Source organism: Asparagus officinalis, chromosome 8, assembly GCF_001876935.1.
Source record: "Asparagus officinalis chromosome 8, Aspof.V1, whole genome shotgun sequence".
Classification (NCBI taxonomy): domain Eukaryota; kingdom Viridiplantae; phylum Streptophyta; class Magnoliopsida; order Asparagales; family Asparagaceae; genus Asparagus; species Asparagus officinalis.
Window position 1 is genome coordinate 75,803,421 of NC_033801.1, and position 9,745 is coordinate 75,813,165.

At 37.1% G+C, this 9,745-nt stretch overlaps 1 long non-coding RNA gene across 4 annotated transcripts; it reads right to left on the reverse strand.

Annotated features, from left to right (window-relative positions):
• Positions 4,692–9,099, reverse strand: LOC109822850. 4 transcript variants are annotated; one of them, XR_002242285.1, is made up of 10 exons: positions 8,593–9,099; positions 8,147–8,211; positions 7,984–8,034; positions 7,521–7,715; positions 7,174–7,293; positions 6,508–6,610; positions 6,299–6,438; positions 5,305–5,377; positions 4,931–5,215; positions 4,692–4,800 (listed from the first exon to the last, which is right to left on the reverse strand). It is a non-coding gene; the product is annotated as an uncharacterized LOC109822850 (long non-coding RNA). The 4 variants fall into 4 exon arrangements; XR_002242286.1 differs by having other exon boundaries at positions 4,707–4,788; XR_002242287.1 differs by lacking the exon at positions 4,692–4,800 and having other exon boundaries at positions 7,521–7,710.

Sequence of the window (9,745 nt, forward strand, 5' to 3'; positions counted from 1 at the left end):
TTAGGATGATCTTTTCTAGGATGAAAACAAATTAAGAATCAAGGAAGAAATTTTTTAGCTAGCAGTGAATTATATTTTTCTTTTTTTTAAAACTAGTGATGTGGTTATGTAGTAATCAAAGGTACCTGTTATTATGAGATTAAATATAATAGAGGATTTTTACATCAAAATTACCTTTACTTTTACTCAAATTGATACTTATCACCTTTAAGGTTTTTTTTTATGTAAACCACCATTACTTGCTAACATCTTCGTAATGTCACACATAATCTAGTTTTTAGCCAAAAAATGCGTGAAATGACCATTTTACCTTCGCAATTTTCTTATTTTTTTCATCTCCTTGCTCACAAACCCAAACCCTCGCCTCCTCATCCTCCACTTCTCCCCATCTTGTTGGATTTGGGGGTGTAGATCCAAACCTAGGAATAAAATCAGCACACAGCAAAAACCCCTGATCGGTCGACCGAACAAGCCCATCAGTCGACCGATTCGACTAACAGGAAAAAGCTGAGAAAAATCCTCTGGTCAGTCGACCAATAAGAAATATTCGTCGACCGATAATGTTCACAAAGCAGACTGCGGAAATTTTTCTATGGTCAGTCAATCGATGCAAGTGCATCGGTCAATCGATAGCAGGTCAAACGGTTTCCTGGTCCGGTTGGGAGTTATGGTTTGTATAAATATAAGGGGTGTTTGGCTATTGTTTTGTGCACGGTTTTGCATATGTTGGTTTCCCAGTCTGATTTGGATTTAGGGTTTATAAATATATTCTTATGTATCCTGAAAAATAAGAAGAGATCTCACACACACACACACAACACACACACACACACACACACACACACACACAGAGCCGTTTGCAAGCTTTGTAATCTTCATAAATAATCAAAAGAAATTCTGGTGTGGCTCTTGAGAACGTAGGCACGATTGCCGAACCTCATTAAAATTCTGGTGTTCTCTTCTTTACTTGTTCTTTCCTACATCTTTTGTTTTTTGCTGTGATTTCTTGCTGTGATTTCTTGCTTGCTATTTGTTCGTCACAAGATCCGAGGGCACGTTGCGTGGAGCTTTTAGACAAGTTGTCGATAGAATAACCTAACAACTGGTATCAGAGCAAGGTTCGGCATAGATCTGTGTGAAAGCTATAGCAGAAGAAGGCAAATCGAAGATTGAGAAGTTTGATGGATCAGACTTTGCCTATTGAAAGTCACAAATGGAGGACTATATGTACCATAAGGATCTTTACCATCCGTTGATGGGTAAAGCGAAGGGAAAGAAGAAGGAGGAAACAGACGAGGACTGAGAAATACTAGATCGGAAGGATCTGGGACAGATCCGGTTGTCGCTCGCAAAGTCAGTCACCCATAACATATTGAAGGAGAAGATGACGGTGGAGCTTATGGAAGCGCTTGCAAAGATGTACGAGCAACTGTCAGCTACAAACAATGTGCATCTCATCAAGACACTCTTCAACCTCAAAATAGCAAAAGGCTATTCTTTCACATTGCATCTTAGTGAGTTCAACACGATTGTTGATCAGCTTATCTCAGTCGACATCATGTTTGATGATGAAGTGCAAGCCCTACTGATACTATCGCAGTTACCTGATAGTTAGACAGGTTAATTACGTGACTGCAATTAGCAACTCGACAGGAAAGGAGAAGTTAAAGCTGAGCGAGGTTGTGAGTATGATTTTATCCGAGGAGGTTAGAAGAAAGTCGGCCGAATCAGATGTTCAAGTTCAGCCCTAAGTTTCGAGCAGAGAGGGCGAAACCAAAATAAGGGTCACCAGAATAGGAAGTGGTCAAAATCGAAGAAGAAGAGGTCGAACTCGAATGTGAGGCCTATCAAAGGGAAGTGTTGGAATTGCAGCCAGGAGGGCCACATGTCTTTAGTCTGCAAAGCGCTAAAGAAGGATACAAATGAGCAGAAGGCTCATATTATGCAAGATGCCTTGACCCTTGCTATAGATAGTGACACTGATTCATGGGTTTTTAATTTGGGAGCCTCATTCCATACCACTGCTAATAGGAAACTTCTTCATAAGTATGTAGTAATGGACTTTTGGAAAGTGTACTTATGAATAACAAACATTATAGTATTATGGGAAGAGGTGATGTGCAGATAGAGATAAAGGGTTCTAAATGATCTTTGAAGAATGTCAGACATGTATCGAAGCTGAAGAGAAATATTATTTTAGTTGGCCAGCTTGGAGCGGAAGGCTATGTTTCGACATTTATCGGGGATTTGTGGAAGGTCTTCAACGGTGCTATGGTGGTTGCTCATGGTAATAAAACTAGAACTCTCTACTTAACTTCACATGCGAGTGACACCCTCATAATTGCAGATGCTAAGGAAAGTACAGATCTATGGTACAATTGGTTGGGACATATGAGTCAGAAAGGTATGAAGATTCTACACTCACAGGGAAAGCTATCCGGCATCGATTCAGTTAAAGTTAGTGTTTTTAAATATTGCATCTACGGGAAGCATAAGAGAGCCAGCTTTCAGAAGAGTGGAAGACTATCCAAAGCGCACAAGCTAGAGCTTGTTCATACAGATATATGGGGCCCTGCTAGCGTGTCTTCTCTTGGCGGTTCGACGTACTACGTCACCTTTATCAATGATCACTCGAGAAAGGTGTTGGTATACTTCATGAAGCACAAGTCAGAGGTGTTTGGGATCTTCAAGAAGTGGAAAACCATGGTAGAAAATGAGACAGATCTGAAGGTGAAGTGCCTAAGATCAGACAATGGTGGAGAGTATGAGCTGGAGGAGTTCAAGAAGTTCTGTGGTCTGAATGACACTGCTGGATTTTTACCTTTTAGCAACGGACATTTCCGTCGCTAAATGTTGATTTTCCGTCGCTAAAAAGTTTTAACGACGGAAAAAATAAAATTCCGTCGCTAAAAGTTCGACACTACATTTGGGGTCCCTAAAAACAGTATTAGCGATGGAAATTCCGTCGCTAATTTTTAGCAACGGTTTATTAGCGACAACAATTTGGTCGCTATTAAAAAAATATATAAAAAAATATTAGCGACGGAAATTCCGTCGCTAATACTTTTTAGCGACGGAAATTTCGTCGCTGCCTCAAAAGTTGTCATCTTCAGCTTAGAGAAAGAGGTGTTTCGTGATTGAGTTTGTCAATTTTACATATATTTTCAGAACCTTTACCAGTTAAAATTTTGCAAGGATAAGAGTATAATCATTCTAATGAAGAATTCTGATTTCTCTCCGCTTGTGTTTACTCATTTTGTCTACAGACTACAGTGTATCTTTGCAATGTTGCATTTAACCGTGATTAAATCATAGAGATTAAACATCAATAAGAGCGGAAGCTATACCTGAATCCATTGCTTGGATATAAAGAAGGGTTTTGATGATCTTCTAATCTTAGGGTTTCTCCTTATGTATCTCTTTAGATGGGGATAAGAGAATAGAGAAACACTACAAGAAATTACATCTTTAACGAAGGGATTTCCCTTCGTTAAAGAGCTGAAAACCTTCGTTATTGTATGCTAACGACGGGAAAAAATCCCTTCGTCACCCGTCGTTGAAGCCCTCTTCGCTAAAGGGTCACGACGGGATATACTACCCGTCATTATAGAGTCTATAACGACGGAACATATTACCGTCGTTAATATTTACGACGGTAATTATCACCGTCGTTACTATCAGTGACGGGGATATTTTCCCGTCGTTACCATCAGTGACAGGATATTTTTAGAGTCTATAACAACGGAATATATTACTGTCGTTAATATTTGCGACAGTAATTATCACCGTCGTTACTATCAGTGACGGGGATATTTTCCCGTCGTTACCATCAGTGACGGGATATTTTCCCGTCGTTACCATTAGTTACGGGGATATTTTCCCGTCGTTACTATTAGTTACGGGGATATTTTTCCGTCGTTGAAGACTAATTAATGACGGTTGGATACCGTCGTAAAAGTCTTCATAATAGGTAATTAGTAACCCATTAACGACGGTGCTTTCCCTTCGTTGATGAACAAAATACGGTTTATAAAATCGTCATTATAGACTACAAATTTCTAATATACGTTAATAATAAATTTTCCATTCATAGGCAACGACCATATTATTCTCAACCTGAAATTAAGATTCACAACACAAATATATTAAAAATACCCAATAATGAATAAAAAGGATCATACAAATTTCATTCATTAATAACATCAATAAATAAAATTCCACCATCCTCAAATATTCAATACTAATAACAAAAGTTAATATCCTAATTGTTCTAAAGAAAAATACATGAAACTATCTATAACAAATTAAAATAAAAGTTTGGGGAAGACACATTCTTTCATCTCTAATCATCGTCAAAAGAAGACGAGCTACCCCACCTCTCCTAATCTTGCATGGATAGCCTGAAAATTTAAAAAAAAATTACATAATTAAGAAATATCAATTAAACAAATATTATCTTATTAAGTAAAATTCATAATTTTTAGTGCAAGTAGTCAATCACAAAAGTATATAAGAGATTTTCCAAAAAATAATTACCTAGTCCTGCACATGTTCTCGAGTTTGAGGAGTCAATGAAGGTGATTGCCTAAAAATCTCGAGTTTGAGGAGTCAATGAAGGTGATTGCCTAAAAAAAAGTTCTTGCATAGCTTTCACTTGTGACTCCAACTATTGCCTAAAAAAAAGTTCTTGCATAGCTTTCACTTGTGACTCCAACTCAGACATCCTTTGTTGTTGTTACTCCTGCTCATCTAAGCGTTGTTAAAGCATCTGATTCTTTTTCTTTTCTTCTATAACACATGCTTATTCAAATATTAAATAAAAATGAGTACAACATCGCACTAAAAAACAATGTAGTTTTAAATAAGTAGGAAATTAGTTTTGAATGTATACGAGTTGCTATGCAATTTGTTTAAAGGTTTAAATACATACCAGCCGTGCTGAAATAAATCCCTTGTCAAGGATGAGAGGGACATAATTTGGACCACTTGTGGGAACAACACTAATAACCCAAACAGATTTTCCTGCATTTAACAGTGCAGCATAGAACCCGCCTAATCGAGCATTCATGTCAAACACATTTCTGAGCATGTTAAAAGGTGGAGAGGGATCCTCATCACCAGGCCTCTTTGGATGATCCGAGAAAATCAGAGGTGAAAGAAGAGACCAATAGTTGCGAACAGCAGAGTTCCAATTTAATGCGTCCTCGGCTAAGTCCTTTGAGTGCAAATTTGATGAACGAAAAATAAAATTGTCAATCGGTGTAAAAAGAAATTACAGTTTAAACTAAGATCATTTCAAATTACCATGAATTGCAAGTTCAGTTGAGTTTGGATTAACCCGAGAAAAGTCTGTCCACTTAGACCAAGAAACTATCATCTGCATCAGTCAGTTCAAATGTTATTTATTCAACTTCATAATGCAAGATTCAAGATAAGCATTTCCCAACAAAAAAATATGCTGGATCCACTGTTACATAAGAATTGTTAGTATCTTAATGAGCATGTCATGATCAAAGCAAATGATTTAGTATCCAATTCAGTGAGGCATATTCACATTATAAGCCTACTTCATTGAATCTAAACATTTGTCTTAAGCTGATGTAATCTCTCTTATTGACCAATATGGGATATGTTAATGGTGATATTTTTAATGCATAGCTTACCAATTCACATGTAGGTCCAACTATGCCTATAAAGCAATCATGCCCTGTTTACGTGCAAGGATACATATCATATCGAGTCAGTTCTATACATGAGCCTCTGCTACTAATTTTTATGTAGACACACTATTTTTCTATTTTGAGGTCTTTAATATCCCTTCCCAAGTTTTCCCACATAGTATATTTGTCCTCAACACCCTCCTTCCTGGCCTAAAATAGATTCAAGCCAAGTGTTTGTACCAAATCCTCATAATATTTTTGTGTTTGATCAATGCTAATTTGCCAAGTTCATAACATATAAGCGCATACAAGTGGATATAGCATTTCGTGCTGTACTGATACCTAAATTATGATAAAATCCTGTGTCTGACATACCCAGATGAACCTATGATACTGTATCCATCTCACCAAAATATAGATAAGTTGAAAAGTATTGTACCTTACGATAAAATAGGTAAGACCAGAAAAGGCCATTACAGTGAAACTTTTAATAACATGAGTAAAAGTTAAATGCACAAATCAACTAGTCGAATGATTGATCAGTAGTTTTGCATTCAACTGAACCAGAAACGAAGTCAATCATCTAGAATTTACCACAAAGTCTGAATAAGAAATAAAGTATAAGAGAAAAAACATACCATTCTTCTCCCAGTCGATTCCACATCTTGCACACTCTAATCATCGTCAAAAGAGAGGTATGGGAATGGCAAGTGTCTTGATGCAAATGAACCAACGATGGCAGGTAGACCTCTCTCAAGAGTAAGTTGAACTTGACTACCTGAGGGCTCGTAGTTTGCGATGCACATTGTTAGAAGCTGTTTTGAGAAAAGATGCTGAACTTGACTACCTGAGGGCTCGTAGTTTGCGATGCACATTGTTAGAAGCTGTTTTGAGAAAAGATGCACTCCTAAGCTGTCGAAGCCACACCCAATATCTAACACAGTTCCAACCTGCACCATTTTGGCGGTCAATATTAAATCACATTTATGTCTTAACATATATGAAAAGAAACTAAATAGGAATCAAAAGGGAAAAATGATAAAACTTGAGACATGCTATAAAAGGGAGAAAATCTTTGAGTTGAACTGATTAAGAATTTTTAGATAGCTAAGAAAACTAAAAGAAAAGCAAACAAGATGACAACAAAGTACGTAATAACTTGAGGCACATAGCAATTCAAAATGTAGGTTTTTCGAAGTGTTAGCCCTCAACCGCTGATCTGTTTCCAACACAAGAAGCTAAAACAAGGTATACATTATTTAGCAAACTAAGCAATGCCACAGTTAAAGACGGCATAAGATCTTAAACTGCATTTGCAGAAGCTTCATTTGATGGGTTGAGTCGACCTTCTGATGGTATAAAGACGGCATGAGAACTTAAACTTATTTCCTTTATTGTTCTTCTTCCAACCTTCTGATGGTGTAAATAAAAACAAAATGGATGTATGTAATACACTAAATTCACCCATACTTGCTCCAGCTTAAAATATAGTTAAACTAAATAATGAACTCACCCCAGCCTCATTGAAGTTTGACTCATGTCTCAGCCCAACCATCTCAGCTATCTGATGTGAGTAGTCTTCTACCCCATCAACCATAAGCGAATCTGACCTCAATTCACCTAGACATTCCACCTGCAGCAGCTAGATAACCTCAATTCAACAGATATTACGAAAAAGTAAATTTTCAACCTGGTGAATAATTTAAAGTTGACGCTCAGGGGTGTCTGTTAATTTTTTGTTAGCTTATATATGATATTAATAATATATGAGCTGCTTCTACTATTTGTAATTTAGTATTCAACAATGGAGCGATAGAATCTATTACGAACAAGAAGATATATAATTGATAGTTCTCTCACCTTGAATAGAAGAATGAAACTTCAATTCTACAGTCACCAAAAGAATTGTAGGGTAGAAGCATAGTTGAACACAGTGCTTGTGATGCACTGAATGCACTGAAACCTACACTTTCCTTCGGAGTATTATGGACTTAGCACAATCCTCTACTTCTAAGGTCCTGCCTTGGTCCCTCGCCGTCCTTGGATTTTTCTGAACTATGTATACAAAATCAAACACAAATCTTATAAGAACACTCTTTGTACGAATAGGATGTTCCAAAACATAAATTTGGAACTGCCCCTCTACTCTACTCGTGAATGACTAAGAACATCCTGCTAAATACTCCAGAATCCAATAATTTTGACTATTTAACATGTTTGTGCTTAATTTGTTTTCTTCTATTGTTTATTTTGTTCTTGTTATATTGTTTATTTTGTTCTTGTTAAAGAAACATCGATAGAAAAACAATCAATAATATAGTACCTGTTGATGTTGCACGGGATGCCCATTCTTCAAGTATGGAGTGCTCAAGAGCTAAAATCATACAAAATATCAAGAATTGAGAAATGGGTTGATTTTATTTTTCAACCAAAATGTAACTGCTATATCTTAATTAAGAGGACAATTAATTAAGCAAAAAACTTACACTGACTTGCTCATGTAGGAACTTAATGTATTCAATTGCCTATGAAGAACTGATGTTGTATCAGTCTGCATATAATAACAAAGTTAATTAACCAAGGAAGTTAATGAAACTAAAAGATGAAAGAAGAAGGAAAATGTATATCATCTATCCAAAAGGCGAAACCAGTTGCTGGAGTGCGGTGATTCTGTCCCCTAATTTCTTATTTCTAACCTACAACCATAAAAACCCTAAAAGCTATCACCACCAATTTTAAAGAAAAGGAAAAAAAAGGATCAAAGCTGCAATCAATTGAAATCTACACGAAATCCATCCTTACTTTAAAGGTTGGCAAATGCGATGGTGCTTCTAGTCGAGTTAAGTTAAGAAAAATAACAGAGTGAATCGAGAATTTAGATGAGGCATTTAAACGAACAGGTAGAGTGCAGCGCAAACATGCATACCTTTACCTGAAAATGATGGAGACACGAGCAGTTTCGAAGCTAGAAGAGGAGAATAAGAGATGTCATCCGCTGAAATCCCGCCATGCGATCATCTTTCTTTTACCTCTGGATTTGGATTCAGGGCGTCCTTGCTCTTTCACCGACCATCTCTTCCTTGTGGTAAGCCTGTTTTTAATTGTGGCGGTGTTCGACGACGAAGATGTCTCGACGGCGTAGGGATCTCGACCACGAACTAAAGATGATGATGAACTGGACTTCGAACTGGAGCCGACAACGAGTTCGAGACGACGACGAATCTCGACGTCGAACTGGAGACGAGCTGGAGATGATGACGAGCAGGAGCCGACGATGAGCTTGAACGACCACGAGTAGGAGCCGACGACGAGCGGGAGACACACGACAAGATGGAGACGGGCGATGGTGATTTTTTTAAACTAGGGTTTAATTAATATTGCGGCGGCTCTAGGGATGATTAGGAGTAGTTATGGGGGATTTTGGATTTCAGGTTTCGGATTCTACTTGGGGCTTTGGGGATTTTGGTTGTGGGTTTTGTTAATTAATAGTAATAGGTTAATCTATCAGTCCTATTATGATTAGGAGCATCATTAATAACGGTAATGGACCCCTTCATCTTTAAGGAGACCTAATAACGACGGTATTAGGATCAAATCAATGAAGGGATTAGAAAACCGTTATCCCATCTCACATTATTCCTCTAATTTTTGTAATCACTTGACGAAGGCTTTTAAAACCCGTCGTTATTATATGCACATTAATGACGGTTAACTGGCCCCTTCACTAATTTTGGTCGTTAAATACCAGATTTCTTGTAGTGTCATATTTTCATGTTTTGAACTATTTTGCAAAATGATGATTTTTCACAAATGGGAAATGCAATTTGGAAAATTCTTTTTGTAACATGTTCATTTACATGTTTATATATATTTCCCAAAGTTTCATAATTTTCAGAAATCAAATGAATATTTTACAAATTGTTTAAATATGTCAAAAACTTATTTTTTATATATGTCAGTTTTCGGTCGACCGAACCGGTCGACCGAACCTGAGTTCATATGTTTTGGGTGTTTTTGGCTGAGCTTTGAGTGGGTATATATACCCCATTGCTGATGTCTTTTCAAGTTAACTAAGAGAGTTTTTA